The 16,637-nt window shown below is 38.6% G+C and overlaps 1 protein-coding gene across 1 annotated transcript in view; it reads right to left on the bottom strand.

The window, feature by feature from the left end:
- dclk1a (doublecortin-like kinase 1a) overlaps positions 1 to 16,637 on the bottom strand; it is a 266,264-nt gene that overhangs the window by 140,427 nt on the left and 109,200 nt on the right. The gene's annotated exons all lie outside the window — the stretch shown is intronic.

The raw sequence follows: 16,637 nt of genomic DNA on the forward strand, positions 1-16,637 counted from the left end.
GGCGACAGGTCGCAGATGCTAATGAAAGTAAAGAGAGGAGGTGGGGGCGATTAGCGGGCTGACGGGCCGGCGCCAACGCATTTGCAAAGCATTCTGGGATTTGTAGTATTAGCAGTGCATGCGCTATACTGGCGCGGCGGCCAGCGGGCCAGCTCTAATACATACTTGGTATGATCTTATATTATATCATGGGCCAAATTTGGCCCGCGGGCCTGAGTTTGACATGTGTGCTCAAGATGCCCCAGTTCTCTCCCACAGCCTAATGATGTGCAGGTTGGGTAGGTTAGCTGGTCATTGTAAATTGTCCCAGTGAGTAGGTGAGTGGTAGAATCAGGGAGGTAGTTGATGGTAATGTAAGGAAAATAAAATAAGAGTTCTACTAATGGACAATGGACAATGAGCATGAAATAAGTGGGATAAACAGCCTGTTTACATGCTGTATTGGTCTATTTTACACTTGCATGGTGCACCTTCGGAGGAAAATATGCAATGTCTGATTGAATGCTCAAGCAAAAGGAATAATCCAATGTCAGAGGATTTAATGATTGCAAGACTAGACATGTTCCAATGTTAGTCCAGGACAGGAATTGAACATGTGAGAGGAGTGGGATTGGGGGAGGGGGGAGGGGGGGAGAGTTAACCCAAACATCCACTAAAATCTGGTTGAATCTAAAAAAGGTTACACAAAAAGAATGAGTGCTTATCTTCACGTCCCCTGGTGTTGGTCCTCAACATCATTCTCAACTTATCCCAGGAGAATATACCTAACCATCCTTCACTTCCACCACATCCTTCAACATCCAATTCATGCTACACTCAAAGATCTTGCTTTTTTAATTCTACATCAAGTGATCTTTTCGAAGGCTACTCTTCATTCTTCCTCCCTTCCTTTTCCCTTTGTCTTCTTTCCTCCTGTTCTCTACCCCCTTCCCTCTCCATTCACAGAGCCATCCCACTTCCCCCTACTTGCTGGTGTACCCTCCCTCCCTTATCCACCTATTACCTCCTGCCTGTGGGACTGTGCTCCTCTCCCTGCCCCTGCCCCTTCCTCTCCCCCCTCACCTTTTTGTTTGGGCATCTGCCTACATTTTTTCATACCTTGACGAAGGGCTCAAGCCTGAAACATTGGTTATGTATCTTTATCTTTGCTATATAAAGTACACTGCTTGACCTGCTGAGTTTCTCCAACTTTTTACTTCAACCAAAATGTCTACATGTTTCATGTTTTACTTCAATCTCTTCTTTTTTACTATTTACACTATCACTGCTTCCATGCCTGACTTTTTGAACGCTTCCTTTTACATTCATCTCCTCCCTGTCCTTAATACATCTTGTCTCTCTCTTTCTGGCCTCACCACACAAGCACTGAAAATAACAACCAATCATAAACTAATGCACCTTTTCAGTAAAAAAATAGCCTAATTCCAGTGCACATTATTTGATCTATTTTGGCAAATAGTTGCATGTAGGTCAACATAAACTTCATAGCTAATCAATGCAAAATGGATGGAAGCAAACCTTTTTGATTCAGAATTTGATTACAATTTCTAACATTAGCTGCAAGGGTGGTGGAAATAGAGTCAGAGGGCAACTAGATCGTCATCTAAAGGTTTTATGGGAGGTTTAGAGGTATGGGATTGAAATGTTTGTACAGATTCAATGAGTCAAATGCCTCTTTCTGAGCTATAATGATTCTGTAAAAGTAAGGTAGCAGGAAATATGAAAACAGTGTACTTTTTTATTACTGTAAAAAAAGACATTAGCCACAGAATTGACAAGATTTATAATTGGGAGTTGAAGAGAAAAGATGGTCAAATGAAAGTCAATACACATAGCAAGCGCTGGAGGAACTTAGGCAGTATTCCTGGAAAGGAATAGAGAGTTGCTGTTCTGGGCCAAAAACCCATCATCACAAATAGTAAGAACTGAACAGATGCCAGCATAAAAATGTGGGTTAGGAAGTGGGGAGGAGCACAGGCTGGCAGGTGGTGGGTGAATACATGTGGCACAGGGAAGTAAAGAAATAAGCTAAGCAGTGATGGGGTGGCGGGGGGGGGGGAGAAGCACAGGGCTGACAAAGAAGCCCTATGATAGGAAGAAGAAAGAGGGTGGGGAGGTGGAGGAAGGGTGTAGGTGACAAGTAGGTAGGGAGGGTAGTGGAGGGGAAAGTGAAGGAGAAAAGGGCCAGAGAGTTGGAGACTACCCAAGATGAAATATAGAGTCAGCATCTTAAAATAATTAACATCAGTAAAAATAAAGTACCCGAGAAATCATTTTTGGGCCTAGAGCCTATAAATTTCCTAGGACTGATTATACCCAGGTATTTAATAATACTGCAATGACAGTGGATTATCGGTTTCAATATTCCAGAAAATTTTGCTTTTAGATGCTAGAATGTTACTCTGTAACAAGGAGGGAGTAAGGAAACATGGAATAATAGTTAGCCTATCATAGAGCTTATTGTTAAACATGTGATAGCAGCAAATGTGGAGGGAAAACACTACACGACTTTACCAGGTTAATATTAGTTCAGTGAAACTCCTGTCATCTGGAATTCAAACAACCAGCAGCCTCAATCAAGCAGCAAAAAAAATCTTGGAAAATAAATAGATAAAAAATATAGGTTTAAATTTAGCGTGCCGTGCCATTAGTTTGGCAATCATGCAACATGCAATCTCAAGCAACTGAAAAATTCACTTATCCTGCACTAATAATCCCCATGGATGCCAGATAACAGCTATAAGGTATAACTGTATAATTTAAGGGAAATTGTGTTTAAAATATTTTGAACATGTTGTTAGCAGGGTAAATAAAGGACAAATCAATGAATGTATTTTATTTTTTTCTCATTATGTTCAAAGCAGGATTATTAGACATCAAGGTAGACTGAGAATATGAAAAATTCTACAGTTCCCCAAGAATCATATTATGTCAGATACTTCTCCAAGCAAGAATTAGGCTATGTACAATAAATTGGGGGGGGGGGGGGGGGTAGATGAAGAGGAAAATAAGATTGATAACAAGTCAAGAAGAGAAAAGAATACTAGTTGGAGCTAGAATATTGAATTAATAATTTTTAATTTAATTTTTTAAATTTAGACATACCAATCGATAACAGGTCATTTTGGCCCACAAGTCATGCCCCCCCCTCAATTTACACCCAATTAACCTGCACCCCAAGTACATTTCAAATAGTGGGAGGAAACTGAAGCCCCTGGAGAAAACTCACGCAGTCACAAGGAGAACATACGAACTCCTTATAGACAATGTGGGATCCAAATTCCTGTTCCATTTGCTGGCACTGTAAAGGCCACCCGTGCATCCCCAGAGTCAGGGTTTACTAAGATAATGAATTGTGACAAAACCCTCGAAAATAAGCATGATTTACAGGAATAGACGGCTATACTGAAAATAGATGTCAACTAGTTCTGAGGTGTTCAAGATTTTAACAGGTAGAAATAGAAAAGCTGTTCTTATGAATTTTTAGCACACACACACACACACACCTTCCCTGCCCTGCCCCCCCCCTCCAACCCCACCGACTGACCGACACTGTGATACGAACTCACTTGTCTAAGAAAACAGGGAAAGCAGAAAAATCCATGATTTCAAAAATAAATTAAAAGTTAACTTGCAGTGCTACAGAAATGAAGTGGGAGAATGGAAGTGATTGGATTGTTCCATAGACACTGGCATGGACACAGAAGGTCAGCTCCTTTACCATCAAGATTCCATGACATCCAAACTGTACACTGCCTATCTGTCACTATGTTGTTTCTGCATCCATCAATTTCCTCGACTACTGTCATCTGTCAACACCACTCATGGAGAAGTCACTGCCAATTGTCTGCACAATGTTACATCTGGTGATAGTGAACTATATTTTTAATGGGATTTTCCCATTAATGTGACAGCCCATGACAGCGGAATCACTATAATTGCACAATCTAGATTCTAGATTACTCTGTGAACCAACACTTGAAATCTCTCAGTTTTTAAGCTCTATACCAAGTTTACTTTGTACACTGAATTTCATGAATGTACATTCTAATGTGCAGAATTTACAAGTTTTCTTCTGTCTCTAATGACTTAAATTCTGTATTTCAATAAAAAAATTATTATATCTAACAGGGCTGAAGCAGAAGTTATAATTGTAACCATTTTGTAGCACTCATGTCTAGTTTTGATGCAGAATTGCTTTGTTTTAAAAAATCCTATTCCTCGCCATATTAGCCCGTTTTCTACCATCTTGCTGGCTTCATTTAATCTTGTTCTTGAAGGCATAATGTCTGCTTCAAAGCTATATCTTTCTATTCTTGAAGATAATAACCTCTGGACTATTTCTCCATGTCACTTTCCTGAAGACAAACGTTTCCTCTTAAATGTTAACAAGTAATAACCAATACTAGAGTTATAGAGCTGAAGCAGAACAACAACGCATTTGGAAAGGACTTGTCAATAGCCTCAGAAAACAAAAGCCCATACCTGATAATTTACAGTTCTTCCAAGGTGATGCTATCACCAGTCAATTTTTCTGTTTCAATCCCCATTCACCTTTCTAAGGTGACCGTTCCCTTGAGAATGCTCTGATTTTTCATCTCCATAAACACCAACCTTACTCACCAAATCCCTTCTCACAGAGCTCCAAATACACTTTCAGGGTGACACAGTTAATTCCATTGCATTTTTTCTCATTTAGAAAACTGGCTTATAGTACACTCTTATTTAACTTAGTTCTACGCATTTTTGTTGATGGTTTGAAGGGACACTGATTACGAAGACAATAACAATACAAGACATTAACAAAACCTGCACTTGGACCATTTGGGCAGTTTCTGGTCATCTGTCAATAGAAATTGTGTCATTAAGCTGGAAAGGGTTCAGGAATGATTCACAAGGGCGTTATTAGGACTGGAGAGCTTGTGGTACAAGAGGGGTTTAGATAGGCTGTGACATTTTTTCTGAAGTGTCAGATGCTGAGAGGTGACCTTAAAGAAATAAGTAAAATCATGAGATACATAGATAAGCTGAATGATCACAGACTTGCTTCTTGAGTTACAGAGTTTGAAACTAGAGGCTATAGAGTTAAGGTGAGAGAGGAAAGATTTATAGGGGACTTGTTTCATCTTGTATTTGTATGTGTGAGTTCTTAAGACAACACATGGATGGATGAAAAGATTCTTTACTTTAAAGTTGTAAACAACATCATGAGGCAGACCATAAAGCTGTGTCTCCATTACAGATCCAGCATACTGCGTGTCAGCCCCCTGCTGGCAGCCAAGTCTAATCAAACAGTAAGGCATTGCTAGTGACCATGCAAACCTGATCACTATCATTGCATCTCCCTTTCTTAAAACAAAAGTAGTTTACTTTTAACTAACGTTTTCTTTATATAACTCTGCAATTTTAACTTTAACACCAAGAACTTACATTTTCATTATTATCAACATTGTGGACATTTTTTAAACTTGATTTGTGTGTTCACATTTACATACACTAAAACATAAAGAGCGAATAAGATAGCACTACTTCATTCTATAACAGGAGTCTTTAAATTTGCTCACTGAGTCTCTTACAAGAATTCATATGTCTTGATGATCTCCTGATTGATTGTCCTTAAATCTGAGTTGTTGCCTCAGACAATATCTTCTCAGCTGTGCATTCAGGTTGCTCAACAGTAGCCATTTTTCCATCTACTGTGGCTGGTCCCATTTGAAGGACTCAACAATTTCTTCACAAAACATCACATTCATCTATCTGAATGGTGTATGATCTTGGCTGGACTTCACTAAGGACAGTTTCCTTCTAAGTCCATAAGTTTGTTTTGTCTTTTAGCCTTACTTGGTCACCAGTGTAGACTTCCGATAGGTTTTTTTGTTCCTCTGTCAAAGTAATACTTTTGTTTTTCTTTCTGTGGTTCTTTGAACTTCCTCACTTTCTCCCTCTCTTTTGTTTTTAGGAGGTTCTCCTGAGTGGATGTTTGATCTTACCCTACGACCCAAAAGGAGTTGTGCTGGTGACATACCACACTCGAGTAATGTTGTGCTGTATACTAGACTGCCCTGGTAGAAGTCTGTTCCACTGTCTTTTGCCTTGTTTATCAGCCTTTTCACTGTCTGTACTGATTTTTCCACCAGACCATTGGACTGTGGAAAATGAGGACTTGACTTGCTGTGTACAAAGTCCCACTCTTTGGCAAAAAACTCGGAATTTTAAATTGCAAAACTGGGGTCCATTATCTGTGAAGGCCTTACTTGCCACGCTATGTCTGGAGAATATGGCTTTCATACCTATTATTACACCATCAGCAGTGGTGGTGTTCAATTTACACATCTCTGAATACAGGAAGTAATAGTCTGTGGCTACAAGATAGTCCTTCCCTTGACATTCAAATAGGTCAGCTACTACCTTCCATTAAGGTCTGTTTGGTGCTGGGTGTGGCTTTAGTGGTTCTTCAATATAGCTTGCTTGATATTTCCAGCATATTGTACATTTGGACACTTCATTTGTTATATTCTTGTTGATTCTTAGCCAGTTCATCACCTCTCATGCTCTTTTCTTACACTTTTCAATTCCAAGATGTCCTCCATGGATCCTTTTTTAGCATCTCTTTTCTCAGACTCTTTGGAATAAGGATTTTACTTCCTTTATAGATAATACCTTCAACCACTGATAGTTCCACCCTGCAGTTCCAGTTCTCTGAAACATCAGGTGAACAGTCCTGCTTCATGATGGGCCATCCATCCAAGGTGCTTTTTCTCAGTTGTCTCAGTGTTTCATCTCCATTTTTGCATCTGATATGGGAAATGCACTTGTGATCATGTCCACGAAGGCATTCATGTCTTCATCCATTTTGGTACTTGTGGGCTCTCTTGTGTCAACAGCTCTAGACAACGTGTCTGATGTGTACATTAGCTTACCCAGAGAGTATGTCACATTCAGTTATAGCATTGCAGCCGAATCATCATTCTTTCTATTCTAAGTGGACATTCATTTAATAGTTTTTGGAACAGTGCAATCAAGGGCTTATGGTCAGTCTCTACACTGATTGCTTGTCCTGACGCAAACTGATGAAATGCTGAGCAGCTCCTATTCAATTTGAGTGGATCACGTCTCCGTCTCTGACATTGACCATGAGACATATGTAATGGGCTGCCAATCATCTTTTTTTTAGAAGAACTGCACCGAGCCCACTACATGATGCGTCTGATGATATCTTGATGGGTCTCGCTGGGTTGTAAAACCTCAGAACTGGTTCCTCTGTGAGCAGTTTCTTTAGTTTGCTCCATGACTTTTCACGCCCATGATTCCACCCCCATTCATTGTTCTTTTCTGTTAGTTTTCTCAATGCAGCCATCTATTCTGAGAGGTTGGATATGAATTTACCCATATAGTTGACCATTCCATTAAACCTCTGTATGTCCTTTTTGCATTGTGGCCTTGGCATGTTCCCAATGGCGGACACTTTTCTGAGATCTGGTCTGATGCCCTCACTGTCAATAATATCTCCTACAAATGTTAGTTCTGTCACCCTGAATTGGCATTTCTCTCTATTCAGCTTCAGGTTTGCCTTCCTTGTTGTTTCCAGCACTTTCCTTAGCCTCTTATCATATTCTATTTTCATGGTTCCCCATACTATGATGTCATCCATTGAAGTATCAACTCCATCCAGGTGCTCATAGACCATATGAATAGTTTTGTGATACACTTCAGGAGCTGAGGCAATTCCGAATGGTCACCTTAGGAATCTGTATCTGCCAAATGGACCATTGAACATGCACAGTCTTGAACTTGCAACATCCAATTTTAACTCCCAAAATCCTGATGATGCATCTAATTTGCTGAGAAACTTTGCATTTGCAAACTGTGACATGATTTCTTCATGTGTCGAAAGCTTAAAATGTTCTCTCTTTATTGCTCTGTTTAGATCTCTTGGATCCAAGCCAATTCTAAGCTTTCCATTCTTTTTGTCCACAACAACAAGTGAACTCACCCACTCCATGGGCTCATCTATCTTCTGAATCATGTTCAGGTTTTCCATCCTTTGTAAATCTGCTTTTAGTTGTTTTTGAAGTGCAAATTGAACTTTTCTGCAAGGATGCATTATTGGTGGCACATGTTTATCCACCTGATCGTGTGTTCTCCTGGAAGGCAGCTTAGACCCTGAAATAGGTAATTTTCTCTTTCATGAGTTCTTCATAGACTGTCTCTCCTTCACTTTCCACAATTAGGACTCTTTTTACCAAGTTCAGTTTCTCACAGGCTGTTAAACCTAGAATGACCTGTACATCCTTTGGTACCACAATGAATGTTAGCATGTGCTCTTTATCTTTGTGTTTCACTTTGACCATGCATTCTCCTTGCACTGGTACATTGGTGCCTGAATATCCTGTCACCTTCACTTTTTTTCCATACATCATTGGTCTGGGTCTAATCTTCTTAAAATCAGTGTCTGATATTACATTAATTTGTGCTCCAGTATCCAATTTAACTGAAATGTATATGTCATTCACTTTTAATCTCACCATCCAGTCTTTGTTTTCATTCTTATTTTCAGTCACAATGTCTAAATAGAATTCATCTATCTCCCTTTCATCTACTGCATGAACCTTGCTTTGTTTCACTTGGTTCCTACAGCAACGGGCATAATGGTTGCTTTTGTAGCATGTTTTACCATATGCTGGACACTTTTTTGGTAGGTGTTGTGTACCACATCGACAACATGGCTTTTGATTGTCGCTTTTATTTTTGTTCGCTGGCCACACCTCTCTTTCCACTTTGGCTCACTTTTTGTTAAACAGTTTATGTCCGTTCTTGCTCAATGCATCCACATTGCAGCTAGTTTCACTGAACAGCTCTTTTGCCTGCAATTTTACAGTTTCTGCAGCTCTACAAAGTGCTATGGCTTTTTCCAGGTCTAGATTTTGCTCTCTTCGCAGTCTTTCCCTTAGACTACTATCTGGAATACCACACACAAGTCTATCTTTTATCAGCGAGTCAATCAGTCCACCAAATTCACATGCTTTGCTTCTGTTTCTCAATTCAGTCACATACTGATTAATACTTTCTTCCATTTTCTTTACACATGTGAAAAATCTTTGCCTCTCAAATGTCACATTACGTTTAGGTAAGCAATATACCTCAAACTGTTCCATTATTTTTTCCAGTTTCATTTTGTCTCCTTCAACAGCAAATGTGAAGTTATTATACACCTCCAGGGCTTCATCACTCATGACATGTAAGAAAACTGAGGCTTTCACTTTATCACTTTTCTCATCATCTCTGACTGCCACTAAATACAATCCAAAATGCTATTTAAATTTGTTCCAATTTTCTGCCACATTACCTGTCAGCTGAAGTTTCACTGGTGAATGTAATTCTTCCATTTTTCACTTTGTTAGCCCTGCTTCACTGATCAGCTGTGGACTTTAGATTTTACCTTTTAAAGTATTTCCTTCTAATTACCTTCATCCTACTTCTGACTTCATGTTTCATCTTGTATTTGTATGTGTGAGTTCTTAAGACAACACATGGATGAAGAGGACAAAATTACAGTTCATTACTTTAAAGTTGTTGTAAACAGCACCATGAGGCTGCAAACCTCCATTACAGATCCAGCAAACCATGTGTCAGCCCCCTGCTGGCAGCCAAGTCTAATCAAACAGTAAGGCATTGCTAGTGACCATGCAAACCTGACCACTATCATTACAGGACCCAAGGGGGGATCTTTTCCACATGAGAGCAGTGGGTACATGAAACAAAATGCTAAAGAATGTGATAGAAGTGGGTACAATAATAATATTTATAAGACATACACATACATGGATAGGAAAGTTTTGGAGGGATATGGGTCAAATGCAATGAAATAGGACTTCTTCAGATATGCAACCTGTTGGCATGGACAAGTGGAACAAAGGGCCTGATTCTATGCTCTATAACGAGGATTCAATAAAGAATAACTTGAAATGTTACTTTAAATTGAACTACAGTATACAGTGACTTTTTCTCCCCCCCCCCCCCTCCTCCAAAGCCACCCCCCACCCCCCCCCCCTCATCCATTTTAGGTATACAATCTAGGTTGCATTAAACCAGTCAGACAATGTTGTCATTCAACAAAAATACACCAGAAATTCTACTGAGTCCATTCTTTTCTTTCCTTCTCCTTCCATCAACTTAGGTAATGTGTGAAAAAGAAAAAGTGTATATCATGGCTAATGTGATTTATGGTGTGAAAAATAAAAAATTTAAAAAAAACTTTCATCCCAAAACTTGCTTAAATATTTTGGGCAAAGATTAGGTTTAAAAGTGAAGATCCTCCTTGTTAATTTTCTTGCCAGCTCTGATATTTTATCAATCATCAGGAATTGTCTATTCTGAGCTATGAGTACCAAAGGCACCATATCTTAGCACTGATGGATGTCTTCAGAATAATGGTTCGGCGTTCCTTGAAAGTGGATTCCCGTGTAGATAGGGTGGTGAAGAAGGCTTTTGGTAAGCTAGCCTTTATAAATCATAGCATAGAATATAGGAGCTAGGGGGTAATGTTGAGACTGTTTAAGGCATTGGTGAGGGCAAGTTTGGTGTGCAGTTCTGGTCTCCAAATTATAGGAAGGATATAAATAAAGTTAAGAGGGTGCAAAGAAGGTTTATGAAAATGTTGACTGGATTGCAGTATCTAGAATACAGAGAAAGATCGAGTAGACTGGAACTTTATTCATTGGAGCATACAAGGTTGAGGGATTTGATAAATTATGAAGGGAATAGATAGAGTAGATGTGAATAGGCTCTTTCCCCTGAGGGTAGGGGAGATTGGAACAAGAGGCCATAAGTTAAGGGTTAGGGGCAAAACTTTAGGAGTAATCTAAGAGGATGCTTCTTCACTCAGAGAGTGGTGGCTGAGTGGAATGATCTACCGGAACAGAAAGTTGCGGCAGGGTCAATTCTATCATTTAAGAGGAGGTGACATGGATGTGAGGGGGTTGGAGGGTTATGGGCAAGGGAATGGGTAGGTGGAACTAGTGGAGTTTCACGTAAATCGGTGCTGACGAGAAGGGCCGATATTGCCTGTTTCCGTACTGTAAATTGTTATATGGTTATAATAAAAATAATACTTTTTTGGTGGAAAAAAAAATTGAACTACAGTAAAAAAAAAGTAAGGTAAAAAGGGTTGAAATCAGCTAAATGCAAATTCAGGGCTGTTTTCAAGAAACATCTGGTTACGAAACTGTTTTAAATGTAGAAGAACTCTGATGTGAGGTAATGAAAGCAAAATCCCCAAAATTGCTTGAGTTACTCTGTAATTGTATGTAAAGTACGGTCTCTCAGTTCTAAATTTATTTATCAAGGATGACGTATTTCATCTCAATTGACCTTATGAACCAGGTCTTAATTTTGGACATACAACCCAAGAAGAGCAGCAAAACAGGTAAGAAGGCAAAACTTTGTGTGTAAATAGAAGCTAACCTCTCTTTTGTGGCTGATATTGCACTGAAATGAGGTATTTCACTGAGAGCAACTATTTTGCTTTTGCTGTAAATAGGACAATCCAGCACAGAAAATGTCACATTTATGAAAATATGATGACCGAGTGTTAACTGTTTTTGAAATCCCACTGGATCCTGTGGATCCTCGGAAATAATTACAGACTGACAGATGCTACAAAATGAACTGCCACAAGGAAGCTGTGTTCTATAATTAAACTCTCCAGAGTTTCAGATCAGCTTATTTCATCTTTTTTGTTTTAAAGCTGTTATCATCCTTGCTGAGAGCAAATTAATTTTCTTTTCTTAATTCTAACTTTTAGGTGGGAGAAAAAAAAGCAAATCTGATTTAAAATTTGAACAACTGACCTTCTCATTACAAATTGATGTGCACAGGATTTTGCAAAAGTAGCTTGCAAAACTTCTTCTTCTTTGGCTTGGCTTCGCGGACGAAGATTTATGGAGGGGTATGTCCACGTCTGCAGCAGGCTTGTTGGTGACTGACAAGTCCGATGCGGGACAGGCAGACACGGTTGCAGCGGTTGCAAGGGAAAATTGGTGGGTTGGGGTTGGGTGTTGGGTTTTTCCTCCTTTGTCTTTTGTCAGTGAGGTGGGCTCTGCGGTCTTCTTCAAAGGAGGTTGCAGCCCGCCGAACTGTGAGGTGCCAAGATGCACGGTTGGAGGTGATATCAGCCCACTGGCGGTGGTCAATGTGGTAGGCACCAAGAGATTTCTTTAAGCCGTCCTTGTACCTCTTCTTTGGTGCACCTCTGTCTCGGTGGCCCGCTCACCATATAACACGATCTTGTAAAACTACCCAATACAATAATGGCATCATGAAGAAAGTACGTCAGTGCTTCCACTTCCTTAGGAGTTTGCTGAGGTTTGGTATGACTTTAAAACCCTGGCAAATTTCTACAGATGTGTGGGGGAAAGTGTGCTGAATAACTGCATCACAGTCTGGTATGGGGACACCAATTCTCCTGTGCATAAAGCCCTGCAAAAGATAGTGGACACAGCCCAGGACATCACAGGCAAAACCCTCCAAGAATATCTACAGGGATCACTGCCATCAGAGAAGAGAACCAATCATCAAGGATCCACACCACCCAGCACATGCTCTGTTCTCGCTGCTGCCATCAGGAAAAGGTATAGATGCCACAAGACTCACAGCATCAGGTTCAGGAACAGCTGCTACCCCTCCACCATCAGACTCCTCAACACAAACTCAATCAGGGATTCACTTAAGGACTCTTACTTTGCACTTTATTGATTTCTCCTCTTTCTATTGCACAGTCAGTTTGTTTGTATTTCTTTCTTTGTTTACATATGTATGTTGTGTTAAGTTTTTTTGTACTTCCAATAAGAGGAAATTCTATCTTGCTCACTGGAAAAAGGATCTCAGGATTGTATGTGATTTCATGTATGAACTCTGAAATCTATTAACCTGATCAGGAGCTCTACCACTATGCACTCCCACATAATTTATTTCCCTTGCCCTGGCACCACAAATATTTAAACTTACTGAGCGAGATATTTGTCTCGTGAAATAAATCTTACTTTTTTGTTACTTGTGGCATCAGGGCCAAATGCAACAGAATCAAATACTTCCCATCAGCACAGAAACTTTACCATTGCAATGTATACATTGAAGTTTAAGGGATATTTTCAAAAATATCAATTCCCATTGATATTAAGGTCTTAAATGGCTCATAATGAGTGCACGGTATGTGATGTTGTTTGTAAAAAAAAATGAAATCACCTTTATTTATCTATTTACAAAATATTGAACAGAAATTGTTCTTTCTCATTATGGCTAGGCAGAGCAAATATTTTTGTTTCAGCCAAAAATAGCTAAGAGGCAAAAATTGGGATAATTGCCTGGTTGATATTACTTGTTTTTTAGATTATTGATAGATCTAAAACATATCAGAAAATACTAGGAATATTTTTTTTAAGTATTCTGATCCTTCAAAATGTAATTAGACAAATCAGTGCCAAGACAAGGAAGTAGACACTGGGAATAATGAGATTAAAAAGAGGTAAGTTTTAAGGAGGACATTGAAGAAGAGGATGTTAGACTGGGAAAGTGGGCATTTTCAGAACATTGAGAATGCAAAATAAACATAGGGATTTAATGACCTGAGCTGTCAGTCTAGAGGAAATCAAGGTAGGGAGTGTCAAGGTCATAAAAATCATTATAAAGTTAGAGATAAGAAGCCAAATTTAATTCTGCGAGAACAAGGGTGATTAGCAAGGAAGACTTGCAGTTTAATGAGGTGAAGTTTTCAAACATCTGAAAATGCGAACCCCACAGGGAAGTATTGAATGGAGGATTCCATAACAGATGGGCTGAGGTAACAATAGTGACAGGCCAAGAATGTTGGAAATATTGAAATAGGCACCAGCTCAGAGTGAGATTGCAATTAGTCTGGTAATAATCTGAGACAATGTCAGTGAGGATAAACTTTAAGTGAAGTTTCACATGAAAAAAATAATCTGCTTCAAAAATTGTACCATAATTATCTAAAGTCAACACAATATTTCTAGAACATAAGAATTGGCCACTAGGCCCCATTGTACCTGCCACACGAGTCAACATGACCATGGCTGATCAATGCTGACCAAACACAAAAGTTTGTGTTGAGTAGGTTTATAATGAAATACCTTTCTAGTTTTGGTTTATTAGCCAAATAATTTTGGATATTATTTCTTAAACAATAAATTTAATTAATGGTGTTTTTAAAATAGAAAGGACCAACAATGGCATATATTCAGATAAAAATAGATGAAAGTAACATTTTAAAAAATATATTTTTCAAACTTTTCTTTGATTTTCCAAAACAGGAAATTTTATTTTGCTGTCCAGAAAATGAAGGTACTTTGGCAAGGGAAGAAATGGGAGAAGAATCTGTGCATGAAAATCTCTGAAATTTCAAGTTCAAAAAACGCTTCTGCTTTGCAACATCTGCAAGAGAAAACAGACCGAGGTGGCTTATCTGCTCAAAGCAGAGACAGGAGCATCCATATGATGAATAGGGTGAGCCTCTCAGTGATCATGGCGGTCTTGTCAATGGGGTTGTCGAGCTCCATGTGCTGGAATCCAACAGCACTATTAAGCTTCTATCCCAAGGACTTGCCATGACCATAAATAGGCAAAACATTTTATCATGATCAAGAAACTTATTTAAAATAAATAAAGACCACTACCTTTATATAATATGAAAGCTGGGATTCAGCTGAAAGGGGAATATTAAAGATTTTAAACATTGATATCTCAGATTTTAGTTACATTTTTAATTTAGTGTTTAACTTAATATACCTTATTTTGTAGTTTATTTCAGTATTAGTGAATGGTAAACTGCGTTTTGATGGCAGTTACTCATTTAATTAGACGGCTCGGAGAACTGGTAATCTGTAATTGCTATCAGCAAGAGCTAAAATCAGGTCTTTAGAATTTTTGCTGGCATAAAAATAGGTGGCTTATGTTAATATTAGGAATGTAAATCCACCAAGTATTGCTTTTACAGATTGCAAAACTTGGTATTTTTGTGAAGATGCAAAAGGGGTGCTGTATTTTCATTTTCTGACCCAAATTAATAAGAACCGCGAGCCGTAGCAACCCAAGTTCAGAGCTAGGAAATGGAAGGGAGGAGGGATGGGGGGGTAACAAAACATAAAATCAAGGTGAAATCACAGGAAGGCCAGAAGTAATTGAGTGCTGTTTTTATTTTATTTCTCTTCCTCACACAGCTCTTTTGCCATGCAAACATATAACTGAAATTGTGATCTAAAAATAGATCAGTAACTAAACCAAAAGTGATATATGGGGTAGAAAATATAACCATTTAAATACATTATGACAGATATAAAGGTAAAGGTTCCATTACTGTCATATAATACCACATTTAGAATGTAACATACATGAAATTCTTTAAGTTTGGGTACCGTAAGGCAAAGAGTCACCACTTGTCCATCGCCCCTCACAGAAACCCTCAGCACCTGGTGTTCCTAGGTGGTCTCCCCTCCAAGTACTGACCAGTCCTGTGCCTGCTTAGTTTCCGAGATCAGACAATCCCAGGTGGATTCAGACTATTAGGTGCTGTATGACACCATAGGTGATGTACTTTGGCCACAGCTTGTTGGAGCCATTGAAGACCATTGTAATCTTTAATGGTCACATTTACATGTTAATATTAATCATTAGTTTAATGTTAAAACTATATTTTATCTAGATATGGTTTAATAAGTTAGTTTGGGTGGTTACAGGGGCACAAAGACATCACATTAGCATTTTAAACACACATAGTTCTTTGAGATAGAAGACAGAAGCCAGTTTGAGACAAAAATGGCTGCAGATTGAAGTTGGAGTCAAGAACTCTGGATTTTTGGTACGTTGCTTTTTGTGATTTTATTTAATACCTGATTTAGATCTTCCCAAAACTTTTCCACTTTCTCACATGCCCAAATTGCATGTACTGTTGTTCCCGTTTCCTTCTTACAGAGAAAACATCTATCTGATACTGTTGGGTCCCATTTATTTAACTTTTGGGGCATGATATATAGCCTGTGTAACCAATTATATTGTATCATATGTAACCTCGTGTTTATTGTATTTCTCATAGTTCCAGAGCATAGCTTTTCCCATATTTCATTTTTTTATCTTTATGTTTAGATCTTGTTCCCACTTTTGTTTGGGTTTACAGCTTATTTCATCATTTTCTTTCTCTTGCAGTTTGATGTACATGTTTGTTATAAATATTTTAATTATCATTGTGTCTGTAATCACATATTCAAAGCTTCTTTCTTCTGGTAACCTCAGCCTGCTTCCCGATTTGTCCTTTAAGTAAGTTTTCAGTTGGGGGTATGCAAACATTGTATCATGAGTGAGTCCATATTTGTACTTCATTTGCTCAAAAGATAATAAATTATTTCCCAAAAAAACAATTTTCTATTATTTTAATCCCTTTTCTCTCCCATTCTCTAAAGGAAAGGTTATCTATTGTGAAAGGGATTAGTTGATTTTGCATCAATAATAATTCTGGTAGTTGATAATTTGTTTCTTTCCTTTCTACATGAATCTTCTTCCAAATGTTGAGCAGATGGTGCAGTACTGGTGAACTTCTATATTGCACCAGTTTTTCATCCCACTTATAA

Source organism: Narcine bancroftii, chromosome 7 (assembly GCF_036971445.1).
Source record: "Narcine bancroftii isolate sNarBan1 chromosome 7, sNarBan1.hap1, whole genome shotgun sequence".
Taxonomy (NCBI): domain Eukaryota; kingdom Metazoa; phylum Chordata; class Chondrichthyes; order Torpediniformes; family Narcinidae; genus Narcine; species Narcine bancroftii.